Here is a 15,484-nt window from a genome sequence, read left to right on the forward strand (position 1 = left end):
GTTCATAGCTCCATGAAAATGGTGACACAGATTGATAGGGTAGTGAGGTATCATTTGGCATATAGGCTGAGTTTGAGTTTAAGAGTTGGGATGTCATATTGCAGCTGAACAAAACACTGGTCAAGCCAGACCTGGAGTACTACTTCAATACTGTACATGACAGGAAAGATATGGTAGCACTCATGGAGATAACACACTTGATCACTGCTATGCTCCCTTCCACAATGCTTACAAAGCTCTCCTTCACCCAGCTTTTGGAAAATCAGATCACTCTTCTATCCTGCTTCTCCTGTCTCACAGGCAGAAGCTGAAACAAGAGGCGGCCGTAGTTAAAACCATCCACTGTTGGTCCGACAAATCGGCCTCCATGCTGCAGGGATGATTCGATGACGTCAGCTGGAATATCTTCCATGATGAGGATGTCTCCAAGTTCACTGATGGAATCACGTGTTTCGTCCGGAAGTGCATCGACAATTTTGCCCCCAGATGTTGGTCAGGATCTTCTCAAACCAGAAACCATGAAATAGTTCTGTGCAAGCAGCACTTACAGCACGACATTGAGCTTACATCGCTGACGATTAACTGGAACTCAAGAAGATCAGCAATGATCTGCACAAAGCTATCAAGGATGGAAAACAACAATCAAGGGACAAGATTGTGTCAAGATTCACAACAAATAGCACACGTGACTTGTGGCGAGGGCTGCATACCATTGCAGACTTCAAAACCAAATGTTGTGGTGCCGCCAACATTGTGGCCTCTCTCCCAGATGAGCTCAATCGCTTTTATGCTCGGTTCGATGTCGCTAACTCTGAGTCTCTGAGGAAAGCCACCGCTACAACCTGCAACCTGGTCGTCACTGAGGCTGAAGTACGCAGTGTTTCCAATGAGTGGACAGTGGCACAATCTATTCCAGCTGCTACTGTTGTGTGCTTTACAGGTACCGTGGGTTAGTAAGAACAAACCATATTCTGGAAGAATTAAAACTAGAACATTTATTTACAACAGCAAACTGTAAGCACGTCTTTAACATACAGTTTCGAGATCATTCTGTCATTTCTGCGCATCCTCCCGACTCTGTCCAATCATGTTCCTACACATGACACGTGATATCACCACATCTTCCTTTCCTTAAAAAGAAAAACAATTAGCAACATTAACCAGAATAAATGCATAATTTAACATGTCTCTATCAGTCTCTCTGGGGGTTTATGAACTGAGTAGACCTTCTAAGTGGTTCACACAGTTCTTGTGTTTCATTGTTATTTCCTTGTCTCGCCTGGTCTGCATCAGTTAACTAAAACTCTGAAGTTGGCTCTTTCTTAAGGTCTTTGCAATTCCTTCTTAACACTGCTCCTTCTTCTGTTTGGACCATGTATGATCTGGGTTGTACTTCTTCAAGTGCTGTAGATTTCTGTGTCCATGTGTTCATTTTGTCTTGTATCCTTACCTCATCTCCTTGGTGCAGTTCAGGTAACGGATGAGAACATCTGTCAAAGTATGTTTTCTGCTTTGCTTTATGATCATCTTTCCATCTTTTCACTTGTTCACCTCCCTCCGTTCTCAGAAAGCTCTCATCTATTGGCAGATTGGATCTCAAACGGCATCCCGTCAAGAGCTGAGCAGGTGAAAATCCACATTCAAGTGGAGTACTGCGATAGGCTAACAAAGTTTTATAAAAATCACCTCCACTATCTTTTGCTTTGTGAATCAGTTTCATGATAGAAACATAGAAGCATGGAAAATCGGTGCAGGAGTAGGCCATTCGGCCCTTCGAGCCTGCACCACCATTCACTATGATCATGGCTGATCATCCAACTCAGAACCCTGTACCTGCCTTCTCTCCATTCCCCCTGATCCCTTTAGCCACAAGGGCCATATCTAACTCCCTCTTAAATATAGCCAATGAACTGGCCTCAACTGTTTCCTGTGGCAGAGAATTCCACAGATTCACCACTCTCTGTGTGAAGAAGTTTTTCCTCATCTCGGTCCTAAAAGGCTTCCCCTTTATCCTCAAACCGTGACCCCTCGTTCTGGACTTCCCCAACATCGGGAACAATCTTCCTGCATCTAGCCTGTCCAATCCCTTTAGGATTTTATACGTTTCAATAAGATCCCCCCTCAATCTTCTAAATTCCAGCAAGTATATGCCTAGTCAATCCAGTCTTTCATCATATGAAAGTCCTGCCATCCCAGGAATCAATCTGGTGAACCTTCTTTGTACTCCCTCTATGGCAAGGATGTCTTTCCTCAGGTTAGGGGACCAAATCTGCACACAATACTCCAGATGTGGTCTCACCAAGGCCTTGTACAACTGCAGTAGTACTTCCCTGCTCCTGTACTTGAATCCTCTTGCTATGAATGCCAGCATACCATTCGCCTTTTTCACCGCCTGCTGTACCTGCATGCCCACTTTCAATGACTGGTGTATAATGACACCCAGGGCTCGTTGCAATGATAATTCCTACCGACTTCTCAACCAATCCATTGGACTGAGGGAAAAATGGATGAGATGTTGTATGAACAAAGCCCCATTCATGAGCAAAATGTCTCATATATTCACCATTGAATTGTGGACCATTATCTGTGAAAACTGCATCAGGTACTCTCTCACAAGCAAACATAATGCTGAGCAATTCTTTTTCAATTTGGGCATATCTTGTTTCTGGATCGGATAATGCACGAGGTGCATATGCCACTGGTAGCCATTCCTGATCATGTTTCTGGAGTAATACTGCCCCTAAGCCTGCTTGAGATGCATCACATGAGATTTTGATGGGCCTCTCAGCATCATAGAATTTCAACACAGGCTGTTTGGTGAGCACTTTCTTAAGGTTTTGCCATGCCTTCTCCTGTTCATGATTCTAGCTCTATTTGTTTTTCTTTTCTGTTAGCTGCCTCAGTGGAGCAAGCTGTTCCAAAAGATTGGGTATGAATTTTCCCATATAGTTGACCATACCCATAAACCTTTGTACATCCTTTTTACACTGCGGTCTTGGCATGTTCTCAATAGCAGAAACCTTCAATGGATCAGGATGCACACCCTGTTTGCTGATGATATCACCCACAAAGGTAAATTCAGTCACTCCTAGCTGACATTTGTCTTTATTCAACTTCAGGTTTGTCTTGCATGTTGCCTCTAAAACCTGTCTAAGTCTGGCATCATGCTCTTGTTTAGTTAATCCCCAAACAATAATATCATCCATGGATGTATCTACACCCTCAATGTGCTCATATAACATGTGAATGGTTTTATGGTACTCTTCAGGAGCTGATGCAATTTCAAATGGAAGCCTAAGAAAACAGTATCTGGCAAAAGAAGTGTTAAAGGTACACAACTTTGAACTCGGTTCATCTAATTTAAGTTGCCAGAATGCAGAGGATGCATCTAATTTACTAAAGTACTTTGCATTAGCAAACTGATATAATTTCTTCACGAGTAGGCAATTTGAAATGCTCTCTTTTAATTGCTTGATTCAAGGCTCTCGGATCTAAGCAAATCCTCAGTTTTCCATTTTGCTTATCAACAATAACAAGCAAATTGACCCATTCAGTTGGTTCATCAATTTTTTGTATGACTCCTAACCGTTCCATTCTGTAAAGCTCTGTTTTCAGTTGATCACGTAATTCAAAACGTACTTTTCTACATGGATGTACTACGTGTGGCACTGTGTCAACTTTAATCGTGTGCTCTCCTGGAAGGCAACCAAGCCCTTTGAACAAGTCCTCATACTCTTTCATCAAGTCACTGTATTCTGACTCTGTCACTGTCCAGGACCAATACTCTTTTCATCAAATTCAGTCTCTCACAGGCAGATAAACCCAATATTGACTGTACATTTTTTGGCACTACCACAAATGAAAGTATGTGCTCAATATTTTTGTGTGACACTTTTGCCACACATGTTCCTTTAACTGGAATGTCTGCATCTGAATACCCAATCACTTTTATATTTGTCTGATGTAACTTTGGTCTTGGCTTTAACGCATTAAACTCAGATTCGGCAAGAACATTTACTTGTGCTCTAATATCCAATTTAAACAGAATAATGTTTTGGTTCACTTGCAATGGCATAGTCCAGTCATTCTTACTTTATTTGTTTTCACAAAGCACATCTATATAAAACTCCTCACATTCATTTTCAAGCACTGCATTTACGTGTTTTCTTTCCTTTCTACTTCTGCAACAGCGTGAAAGTTAATTACTCTTACCACATTTGTTGCACATTTTCCGATACACTGGACACCTTTTGGGTTGGTGCTCTCACCCACAGCGATCACAAAGTTTTTTTCTTTCAGATGACGCCTTGTTCTCTGTCGGTTCCATTGCTGTTTTATAATTTTTTTCTAATATGTTCGCACACAGCACGTATGTTGCAGTTCTCAATAAAAAGCTCTTTGCCTGTGATGTCACAGTCTCAGGAGCTTTGCAGAGTGCCACAGCTTTCTCCAAATTCAAATCTTGTTCAAACAGTCTTTCTCTCAGACCACTATCCAGAATGCCACAAACAATTCTGTCTTTAATGAGGGAGTGTGTAAGCTCTGCAAACTCGCATCTTTTACTGTGGTTTCTCAACTCTGTAACAAATTGATCAATCGTTTGACCAGATCTCTGCTGACATTTGAAAAAAATTGTAGCGCTCATATATCACATTACACTTTGGTATACAAAATGGGCCAAATTTGTTGATTTTCACTTTTAGATTCAAATTATCTCCATTTTCAAAAGTAAAATGGTTATATACCTCCATTGTGTCATTCCCTATTACGTGGGGTAGGATTGCTGCTTTCATTTTTTCTGTTTTATTTTCTGCTCCAATTGCCAATAACTAAATTTCAAAATGCTGTTTAAATCTTTTCCAGTTTTCAGTTACGTTTCCAGTCAACTGAAGCATTGATGGGGGTTGCAAAACTTCCCTTTTTTAAAGCTGTTAACAAACAATGAAAAAGTTTGCACTTTTTTTTCTGATTATCTGTAATTCTCCCATGTTAACGAAACAAATTATTCTTCCAGACCTTCTTCTGGCACCATGTTGTGTTCTTTACACGTACCGTGGGTTACTAAGAACAAGCCATATTCTGGAAGAAAACTAGAACGTTTATTTACAACAGCAAACAGCACTACTAATACGTCGACAGCAAGCACGTCTTTAACACACAGTTTCGAGATCATTCTGTCATTTCTGTGCATGCTCCCGACTCTGTCCAATCACGTTCTTACACGTGACACGTGATATCACCACAGCTACCATCTGGGAAGAGGTATCGCAGCATAAAAGCCAGGACTAACAGGCTCCGGGACAGCTTCTTCCACCAGGCCATCAGACTGATGAACTCACGCTGGCTTGAGTGTTCCATCATCCAAGAAGGAACAGCAACTTTCGAAGTCAACAGACGTGCAGAATTAGAAGAGAAAAGAAGAAAACGGAAAGAGAGGCAGCAACAACCAAAGCTCGATCTGCCATCTGGAACTACCTGTCTTGAATGCGGAAGAAATTTCAAAGCCAAGATTGGACTCATAAGCCACTTGAGAGCCCATAAATAGATCAACAGAACGAAGACCATCATCCTCAACCTCGAGGGATAGCCACGACCATGACATTGACTGTTCTATTTATTATAAATTACTATGATTGCACTATGCACATTTAGATGGAGACGCAACATAAAGATTTTTACTCCTCATGTATGTGAAGGAAGTAAGAAATAAAGTCCATAAAGATTCACCAGGATGTTGCCCGGAATGGAGGACATTACTCATAAGGAGAAATTAGATAGGCTGAGTTTGTTCTCACTGGAATATTGGAGACTGAGGGGTGACTGTTCAAAGGTTTATAAAGTTATGAGGGGGTAGTCAAAGTACTTTTCCTCAAGTGAGGGAGCATAAAAAAACTAGAGGACATATGGTAGATTTAAAGTGAGAGGAGAGAAATTTAAAGTCGATCTGAAGTGCAAGAATTTCAATCAAAGTGTCAGGGTTTTTATGGAATCAGCAGCCAAAGGAAGTGGTAGATAGAATTTAAAAACGCAAACAACAGGAATTCTGCAGATGCTGGAAATTCAAGCAACACACATAAAAGTTGCTGGTGGATGCAGCAGGCCAGGCAGCATCCTAGGAAGCATCTCTTCCTAGAGATGCTGCCTGGCCTGCTGCGTTCACCAGCGACTTTTATGTGTGTTGGTAGATAGAATTACAATGTTTAAGAAGCATCTGGACAGATACTTGGATAGGAATGAAGTAGAGGGCTAGGGGTCTAATGCAGACAAGTGGGATTAGCATAGATAGGCATCTTGGTCAGCATAGACAAGTTGGGCCAAAGGGCCTGTTTGTGTGCTATAAGTCCATGAGCTTCATCGTTCTATTCATCACAAAATCTTATGCTTCATTCCCCCAACACTCACTTAATAATGCAGGGAATTGACATGTTGTCATATCTTCAGCCCATGACCATGCCCACTGAAATATGAAGATATCTTTATTGATACACATTGTGGATGGCATGTGCTCTCACTGCTTGCAGCTGAACTGATGGCACAAGTTACAAAACTATTAGAACAGCTCAGCGTAGGCGAATAGAAAGACTGATGATTATTCAGGCAAATTTAGGCTCTGCGATGGGAAAGGGGGAAAGGAAAAACATTATAGCCAGAGCCTCTTTGAAAGGCTCTGACAGTTGACAGATGAGCATCCATAAAACGACAATGGTTCACTTTGTGACATCCTCACGACCAGCACCTTCTCCCTGGGAAACAAATTACTCCCAACTGTCAGGCAAAATGTTATTTTTCCGGTAATCATTTCTCTCCTAAACAGCAAAATGACCATTAAAACCTTCCTTTTTTTTGACAAAACATACAAGTTAAAATGTTCTAAAGTTGATCAAATAGCTTTAGCTATGTGACAATGGAGTATATCTGTGAGAAATTGATAGCAGTCACAAGGGGCTTTAACTCAATGCCAACCTTCCTGCAATAGACTGTGATGGTGTGGTAGAATTAGACAAGGGAGACATTTGAAACCGATCTACATGTGAATGTGTGACAAACTGACAGGGATCTGAGTAAGGAGTGGAGTGCTCATATTAATGAAAAAACGAGTGAGAGAATGGAACAACAGAATGGAAGAGATGTAGAGGACACGAACAAAGACAGCGGTAAGCGATGCATAAAATCATTAAATGTGAAGGGCTGGCCAACACTGTTCAGATTTATCTGCAAGTTTAATCAGAAAGAAGCACTGACAGCAGGCTGATAGATTTAAAGCCTTTGCATTTGCACCACATACAATGGAGTTTGAGAATTTTAAAAGCATAAAAGCCTCTATTTCACCAGGAGGCAATTTTTCATTCAGCATGCTTATAGTTAAATGAAAGCAACTTCATGATGAAATATTCATTTGGAACAAATCAGAATGATTTTGGTGTGTTTCTGAGCCATGTCACTTCCTTCAAGACTTTACTAAGGTCAGATGATTCAACAGACTGCTTAACAATATCATCTTGAACAGCTCCAGCAGCAGTGCACTGATTCCTTGAATATGGATATACGTAAAAGAAGACGAAACCTGAAGCTCAGATCATTGGAAGCAAGGAACTCCAAGTCCATTTCTTGATCAATCCTCCATAAATTACAAAAGAAACTAAGTGAAATTTCTGTCCCCCCCCCCCCCGTAATCTCTGTGAAACCTTTGCCTTATTTAAACTATATCAACAAACCCACAATTCATAGCCCTCAGGGTACATATGACAGGCCAATGTGTCAGAGAAATTCATGTTAACATCTTAATTGGAATATCTTACAACCCATAGTGCAAGCATGGATTGTGACTCCACTTCCTCTTCCCAACATACACTCAGGCATGGCCTGAGAGGTGTTCAAGCACCAGCAGATACGTACTTAGACAATCATCCTTGCAGACTTGAACATGAAAATGTACACAGAATAATATGGGAAGAAATTCCTAATCATTCTCCAATTTCGAATATGTTGGCTCATGCCACCATGCATTCCCAGAGAGTGGGCAATCATCCCACCGTTATGCTTGTGGTTGTTGAACGTGCATGAACCTAGAAAATAAACTATTTGGTGTTCTTACACAACTATTACTAAAAGGGTAGTAGTTTTAACCTCAATGTTATACAACCCAATACGTTCATTCCACCCGTTATTTGTCACTACTCTAATTCCATCCACCTGCATTATGCCTGAAGCATTCTATGCCTTGGTGGTTCTAGCACTTGTCTGAATGTTTCTTTAAGAAGGACTCTGAGTGAGGATCAAGACGGCATCCCCAGGAGCCTCATCTCATTCACGGGAGTCTGATTAAATAAATTGATTGAATTAGATAAATACCTTCCTGATGCTTTAGAAGCTAGTTGATCCAAAATCACCAGCGTGGGAGTAGTCACAGAGCAGAGGATGAATAGACTAGCCATTTCAACAGCACTGCCCTTCTCATCTCCTGTTTACTCCTGTTTTATAGAACAGCTCTCCACCCAATCTCTTGTTTCTTTCTCTCTCCCTCTCACTTGACCTCCTGAAAAGATTAAAAGCACCTTCTGCTATTTCTCCCTCCTCACCTACTTCCTTAAGAGCCTTTGCTTACTTTCAAAGTTGAAAAGGCCAGTTTGGCTTCAGAAAGGAAGTCATAACTTGCCAAACCCTGTTTAACCTTCAAATTTCTACTTCTGTCACATGCATAAATTCCAATTTTTTTTCCTAAACTTTAATATTAGCTTTTCTTCAGGCCTCAAATTAAACTTGAAAGTTCCAACAGAAGAAATTACTAAAGACCATAGACAATTATTCAGTAGATTAACTGATGCATCCTGTAAAATCCTGTACGCAACAGGAACTTCTACTGTGCTCTCTGAACTCAGGTGTAAAAACAACAGATGGAAACAAATATCAAGCCCGAGGTTAAGCTGCAAAGGACTCTGAAGCTTGAGTTCCTACCAGATAGAAGAAAGCTGTTTGGCTCATTACTTTTGAACCAGTTAACCCACGTGCCCTGCTCTTCCATTCCCTACTTCAAATATTTATCTAATTTTTCCTTAAGGGACACCACAATTGCAGTCTCAGCCATATCATGTAGCAAGGCACTTCATGAGCTCTAAACCTAATAAGTTTCTCTTGGCAACAGGGTTGAGTTGATGACTTTTCGTTGCTGACTCCTGAACAATGTAGTAGAAAATAGTGGGGTAGAAATTCGTCATTACTCACTGGTGTTAAGTGAATGGTTGAGTATGAACCATTCATTCTTTTCCCCTCCTGAAATTCGTTTCCTGCCAGCAAAATGGAACTGAATGTTGGAAGGGAATTACAAGTGGCGTGTGTTCTCAAAACAGTTATTAATATTATGCCAGTGAATGTATGCTGTGTACTCTCCAAGCTTTTGATGTCCTTTCTATAGAAAACATAGTAATCCAACTTTGACTCAGCTATTGCTTTGTACAAATTTATCATTGTCCTTATTTGCATACACAGTGTTTAATAAAATACATGTGCATTATCAGGAAATCAGCTATTCGAATTCTGAATCTATCTGCATATCAACAACCTCCGATGTTGGTATCATTTTTTGATTTTATATTCAAAATGGACTACCTCATAAATCTTCACATTAAATTGTATCAGGCCTGACAACCCATCTCATTCACCTGACTATTTCTGAAATCTTTTACCATTCACTCCACTGATTATAAAACCACAACTTCAGTGACATTGGTTAGAGTGAGCATGCCCCCTCTGTAAAATAAGATAACCTCTCAAAATGCTGGGGGAACTCAGCAAGCCAGTCAGCACCTATAGAGAGAAGTACAGTCGACGTTTCGGTCTGAAACCCTATGGCAAGACTGGAGAAAAAAATCTGAGGAGTAGATTTAAAAGGTGGGGAGAGGGAGGGAGAACCACCTGGTGATAGCTGAAAGAGAGAGGGGGAGGGATGAAGAAAAGAGCTGAGAAGTTGATTGTTGGGATGAGGTGAGGGAGGGAAAAGGTGATGGAAAATGGAGAAGTGGGGTTTGTTGAGGGGCATTACTGGTAGCTTGGGAAATTGATGTTCATGCCATCAGGTTGGAGGCTACCCAAACGGAATACAAGTTGTTGTTCCTCCAACCTAAGTGTAGCCTTATCACGACAGTGGAGGAAGCCATGGATGGACATGTTGGAATGGGAATGGGAAGTGGAATTAAAGTGGGTGGCCACTGGGAAAACTCGCCTGTTCTGGCGGACGGAGCAGTCTCAGCTCTTTACTTCATCCCTCCCCCTCTCGGTTTCACCTATCACCTGGCGGTTCTCTCTCCCCTCCCCCTCTCGGTTTCACCTATCACCTGGCGGTTCTCTCTCCCCTCCCCCTACCTTTTAAATCTACTCCTCAGTTTTTTTTCTTCAGTCCTGCCAAGGGGTCTCAGCCCGAAACATCGACAGTACTTTTTTCCATAGATGCTGCCTGGCCTGCTGAGTTCCTCAAGCACTTTATGTGTTGCTCAGATTTCCAGCATCTGCTGATCTTCCCTTGGTTGTGCAAAGATGATCGTCCTGGTGAAGTGTCCTGGCCGGAAACATCAATTATACTCTTTTTGCAAAGATACCTCCTGGCCAGCAGATTTTCCCTTGTTACAGATTATCTTCAGTTCAGTTCATTGGATAAGATCTTCTGCAAGATAGCAGTGGTATATTGAGTCTGATTTGACTGAAGTCGATCCAGGCATTACCAAGAGCCAAGAAATCTCTGACAGGTGCACATAATATTTAACATGTTCTTTTCTATCATTTTAAACATAATCACTAGAAGCCCTTCTTCATCTCCTCATAGTTATCAGTCTGGTTTCTGCTAATAGTGGGAATGTGCAAGCCTTTGAAGGAGATTCTTAATAATTAAATCGTCTCAGTGTATTTCTGTTGAAAAGTCATTGACACAAAGCATCAACATTTTACAACCTATGTTGATTCTGCCCAACTTCCTGAGTAGTTTTAACATTTTTGTATGGTTTTTACTTGCAATGTCTGGCATTCGTTTGCAGCACTTTTTTAAAACAAAGCTTTACTGCATTACTATCCTTCAATATACCACTCAATTCTTGCAATGCCAAATTTTACAATTGCTTAACTGCACTTTTCAAGACACAGATCTTATTTGCCAATGTATAACTGTGAGCAAAAACTTTTAAATACTCTAAGAATCAGTATGATTTGGAACATGGTTAGCCCCAAATTGTTAAACATGGCCAGTGTAGAAATCCTTGCCCTGTAGCTCCACTGACACATCTAATTTTTCCAAATCAGCTATGCTGATTTTAGGAAGAATTTGTGTTGTTACAAATTGTAACCACATTCCTTGTGGTGGATCATTAAACTCTTCGGCCTGGACTCCGTGGACTCCGAGGTTACCCTCTGCATCTCCGGACTTACAATGATTGATTAAATATTACTTTAGTAGGACATTTCATCTCCAGCGCTTCACTGTGACATTTCCTGATGTACCATCACCCCTGATATGCATTGTTTATGGCACTTTCACTGACAGAGAAAGTACATGAAACACCCTATTTCCCATTCTTCAATATAATTTTGTAAGATGGCTCCTAAGGTGCTTGTACAAATGAAACTTCTATCGTAACATCTTGTAAACATGATTTAGTAACTTGTAAACAATCTATTTAGCTAAATTGATTAAATGTGCAGAAGCAGGTCATTCAGCCCCTCCTGTTTGCTTCATCTTCTATGATCACAGCCTATCTTTTACCTCAGCACCTTTCTCCCAACTCCATATTCTTTGATATGCTTAATATCAATTCTAATGACTGTTGGTTTATTAATTTAAAATATTCCCCCTCAACAGAAATATAAATCTTATTCATACTGATGTTTACATCTAATCATAAAAAGAAATAATGTATTTTTATGGAGCTTCTCATTTTTGGTGTCTGATCAAAGTTCAAAGTTCAAGGTAAATTTATTATCAAAGTACATATATGTCACCATATACAACCCTGAGATTCATTTTCTTGTGGGCATACTCAATAAGTCCATAATAGAATCAATGGAAGACCACACCAACTTGGTCATTCATCCGGTGTGCAAAAGTCATTGTTCTGCCTTCACTCAGGAGGTTTCCCCTTTTACTCAAGCTAGACAGATAGATAACTCCAGTCCCAGCATAGTGTACATAGAACATAACATAGAACATAGAATAGTACGCACATTACAGGTCCTTCGGCCCACAATGTTGTGCCGACCCTCAAACCCTGCCTCCCATATAATCCCCCCACCTTAAATTCCTCCATATACCTGTGTAGCTGAAGGTGGTTTTATTATTCACCAACGCATTACAGTACGCAAGAAGCTGGTGTAAAAATCCAGTCTCAGCAGTCAAATATTGATTGAAATTCCTTCGACTTCTAACAAGTGCTTCTTACTACGAAGTGAAATGTACAAATGATTATATAATGGCTGACCTAACAATGAAGGCCAACTGCTTAACATTTCCAGCGACAACATTTTGTGTAAATGTGCTTTACCCGGGATGGACTAGGCCGTATCCATTATTTTCTGTAGCACTTCCGTTCAAGGGCATTGGTATTTTCATGCCAGGCTGCGATGAAGCCAGTCAATATACTCTCCACCACATAGCTATAAAAGTTTGTCAAAGTTTTAGATGTCATGCTGAATTTGTTCAAACTCCCAAGGAAGAGGAGGTATGGCTGAGTTATCTTTGCAATTACACTTGCACGTAGGTCCTCTGAAATATTAACACCGAGGAATTTAAAGTTGCTGACGCTCTCAACCTCTGGTCCTCTGATCAGGTCTGGTTCATGGACCTCTGGTTTCCTCCACCTGAAGTCAATAATTAGCTCCTTGGTCTTACCGACAATGAGTAAGAGGTTGTTATTATGGCACCACTCAGCTAGATTTCAAATCTCCCTCCTATTTGCTGATTCATAACGACCTTTGATTCAGCCTACGACAGTGGTGTCATCACCAAACTTGAATATGGAACTATCAATCTTCTACGATTGAAGCTTATTCACTTTTATAACATTAGGAAATGCTACAATGCACTTTTACACAGCAAGTTTCCACAAACAGTAGAGAAATGTTGAGATGATAACACTGGCTGAGGAAAAAAACGTTAGCTGGAGAATAGGAAGCACTTCCTTCCTTACCTATCCATAATCTCATAGGAATTTTGAGGGTGGCACGGGGGCACAATGTATGGCATCTGTCTCACAGCACCAGTAACCCAAGTTCAATCCTGATCTCTGGTACTGTCTGTGTGGAGTTTGGATGTTCTCTCTGTGACTATCTGGGTTCCTCCCACGTTCTACAGTTACCACCACACTTGAAGTTATGCAGGCTGGTAGGTTAATCAGCCCGTTGTAAATTTCTCCCAGTGTGCAAGAAAATGGTAGAGTCTGGGATAAATTGATGGGAATATGGATGGCATCAAGATTGAGGGTGCAGTGGACAGTGAGGAAGGCTATCATGGCTTGCAGTGGTATCTGAACCAGCTGGAAAAGTGGACTGAAAAATGGCAGATAAAATTTAATGCAGTTAAGTGTGAGGTTTTGCACTTTAGTAGGACCACAGTGAGCGATAGGGCACTGATGAGTGTGGTAGAACACTAGAAATACAGGTCCATAATTCCTTGTAAATGGCGGCACAGGTAGATAGGGTTGTAAAGAAAGCTTCAGGCACATTGGCTTTCATAAATCAAAGTATTGAATACAGGAGATGGGGTGTTATGTTGAAGTTGTATGAGACATTGGTGAGACCTAATTTGGAGCATTGTGTGAGGTTTTGTTCACCTACCTACAGGAAAGGTGTGAATAAGGTTGAAAGAGTACAGAGAAAAGTTACAACAGGTATGGAGGACTTGAGTTATAAGGAGAGACTGAATAGGTTAGGACTTTATTCCTTGGTACTTAGAAGACTGAGAGGAGATTTGATAGCAGTATACAAAATTGTGAGGGGTATAGGATCAGTTCAAGCAGTCTTTTTCCATTGAGTGGAGAGAGGACGACAACCAGAAGTCATGGGTTAAGGGTGAAAGGTGAAAAGTTTAAGAGGAATATGAGGGGGAAGCTTTTTCCACTCAGGGGATCATGGGACTGTGGAAAGAGCTGCCAGTACAAGTGGTGCATGCAAGCTCAATTTCAATGTTTAAGAGAAGTTTGGATAGGTACGTGGATAGTAGGGATATGGAGAGAAGGTCGATGGGAGTAAGCAGTTTAAATGGTTCAGCATGGGCTATATTGGCCAACGGGCCTGTTTCTGTGCTGTACTTTTCAATGACTCTATTACTCTAACATATTCATGGAAAATTACTCAGGTAACAGGATTCCTCTGTGAAACTGCATAGACTTGATAAGGCCAAATTGTGCCCTTCTCTATAATAAGGAAAAACAGATGTTCTTTAAACTTTGACCAGAGTGGCTCCACTTAAATATCTTACCTTGTCAGCCCTTCCTTATGCTGCACTGAAATCCATCACTGCTTAGAAGTTAAAGCCACCACAAAGAAATGCTGAAAAGTCATGCTACTGAATCTGTACAAAATTGTTAGGTAACTGTGAGAGAAAACTACATTTGTAATTTAAACTAAAATAAATACTGGTTGTCTTGATTCTTGAGAAAATTTCTCCTGATTTATAACTTGGAGTTATTGTCTTGATGGACCAACAAAGAGTGACATTGGTCTTTAATCATTAGTAACTAATTTTTCTCAATAACAATGTGTTAAACAGAACTCATATCTTTACAGTAGATCTACTGGCTGTCTCAGGAGTCCAATAATATAACAAACATAGATATGAGAGAACCACAGAATCAAAACAGGAAGATTGAATTGTGCTGTATTTGAATAGTTTAAGGAATTTTTTTTAAGTGAATAATTGTCAAGTACAAGACAACAAATTAAAAAAACTGATTGGAATCCATCTTGGTCTCTGTTCCTGAACATAGGAAGCTTATGTTTATGTAGATTGTGCATAATCTCTCTATATATGCTGTACTCCACATCCCTGAAGTATAGAATTTTAGCATTTCCTTAGATTTAGTATAGAATTAAGGATGTTACTAAATAAATAGGTTAGAATTGTGTCAACAATCAACTAAACTCCATATTCAACAGTTACCTTTCAACAACCATCAGGTTCTTGAACTGAACCACACAGCCCTAATCCTACCTCAGCAGCAATATGGACCATGTCTTGCCCTAACATGAATTCTATGCTAAAACAGCTCTGATTGTGTGTTTTTAATGCACTAATTCTTTATCTGCACAATTTTTTATGTTTTCTTCACTCTCTGGTATAATTTATGCTTAATTTATGTTCTGTGTGTTGTCTCCACCTACCCACAAACAAGACTTTTTATTGTACCTGTACCTCACTATAGTTATGCACATGACTATAAACTCTACTTAATCTGATCACTTGATTTGATGTGCAAATCAAATGCCACCTTAGCTCCAATTTTCTCAC

The sequence above is a fragment of the Mobula birostris genome, chromosome 4, assembly GCF_030028105.1.
Source record: "Mobula birostris isolate sMobBir1 chromosome 4, sMobBir1.hap1, whole genome shotgun sequence".
NCBI lineage: Eukaryota > Metazoa > Chordata > Chondrichthyes > Myliobatiformes > Myliobatidae > Mobula > Mobula birostris.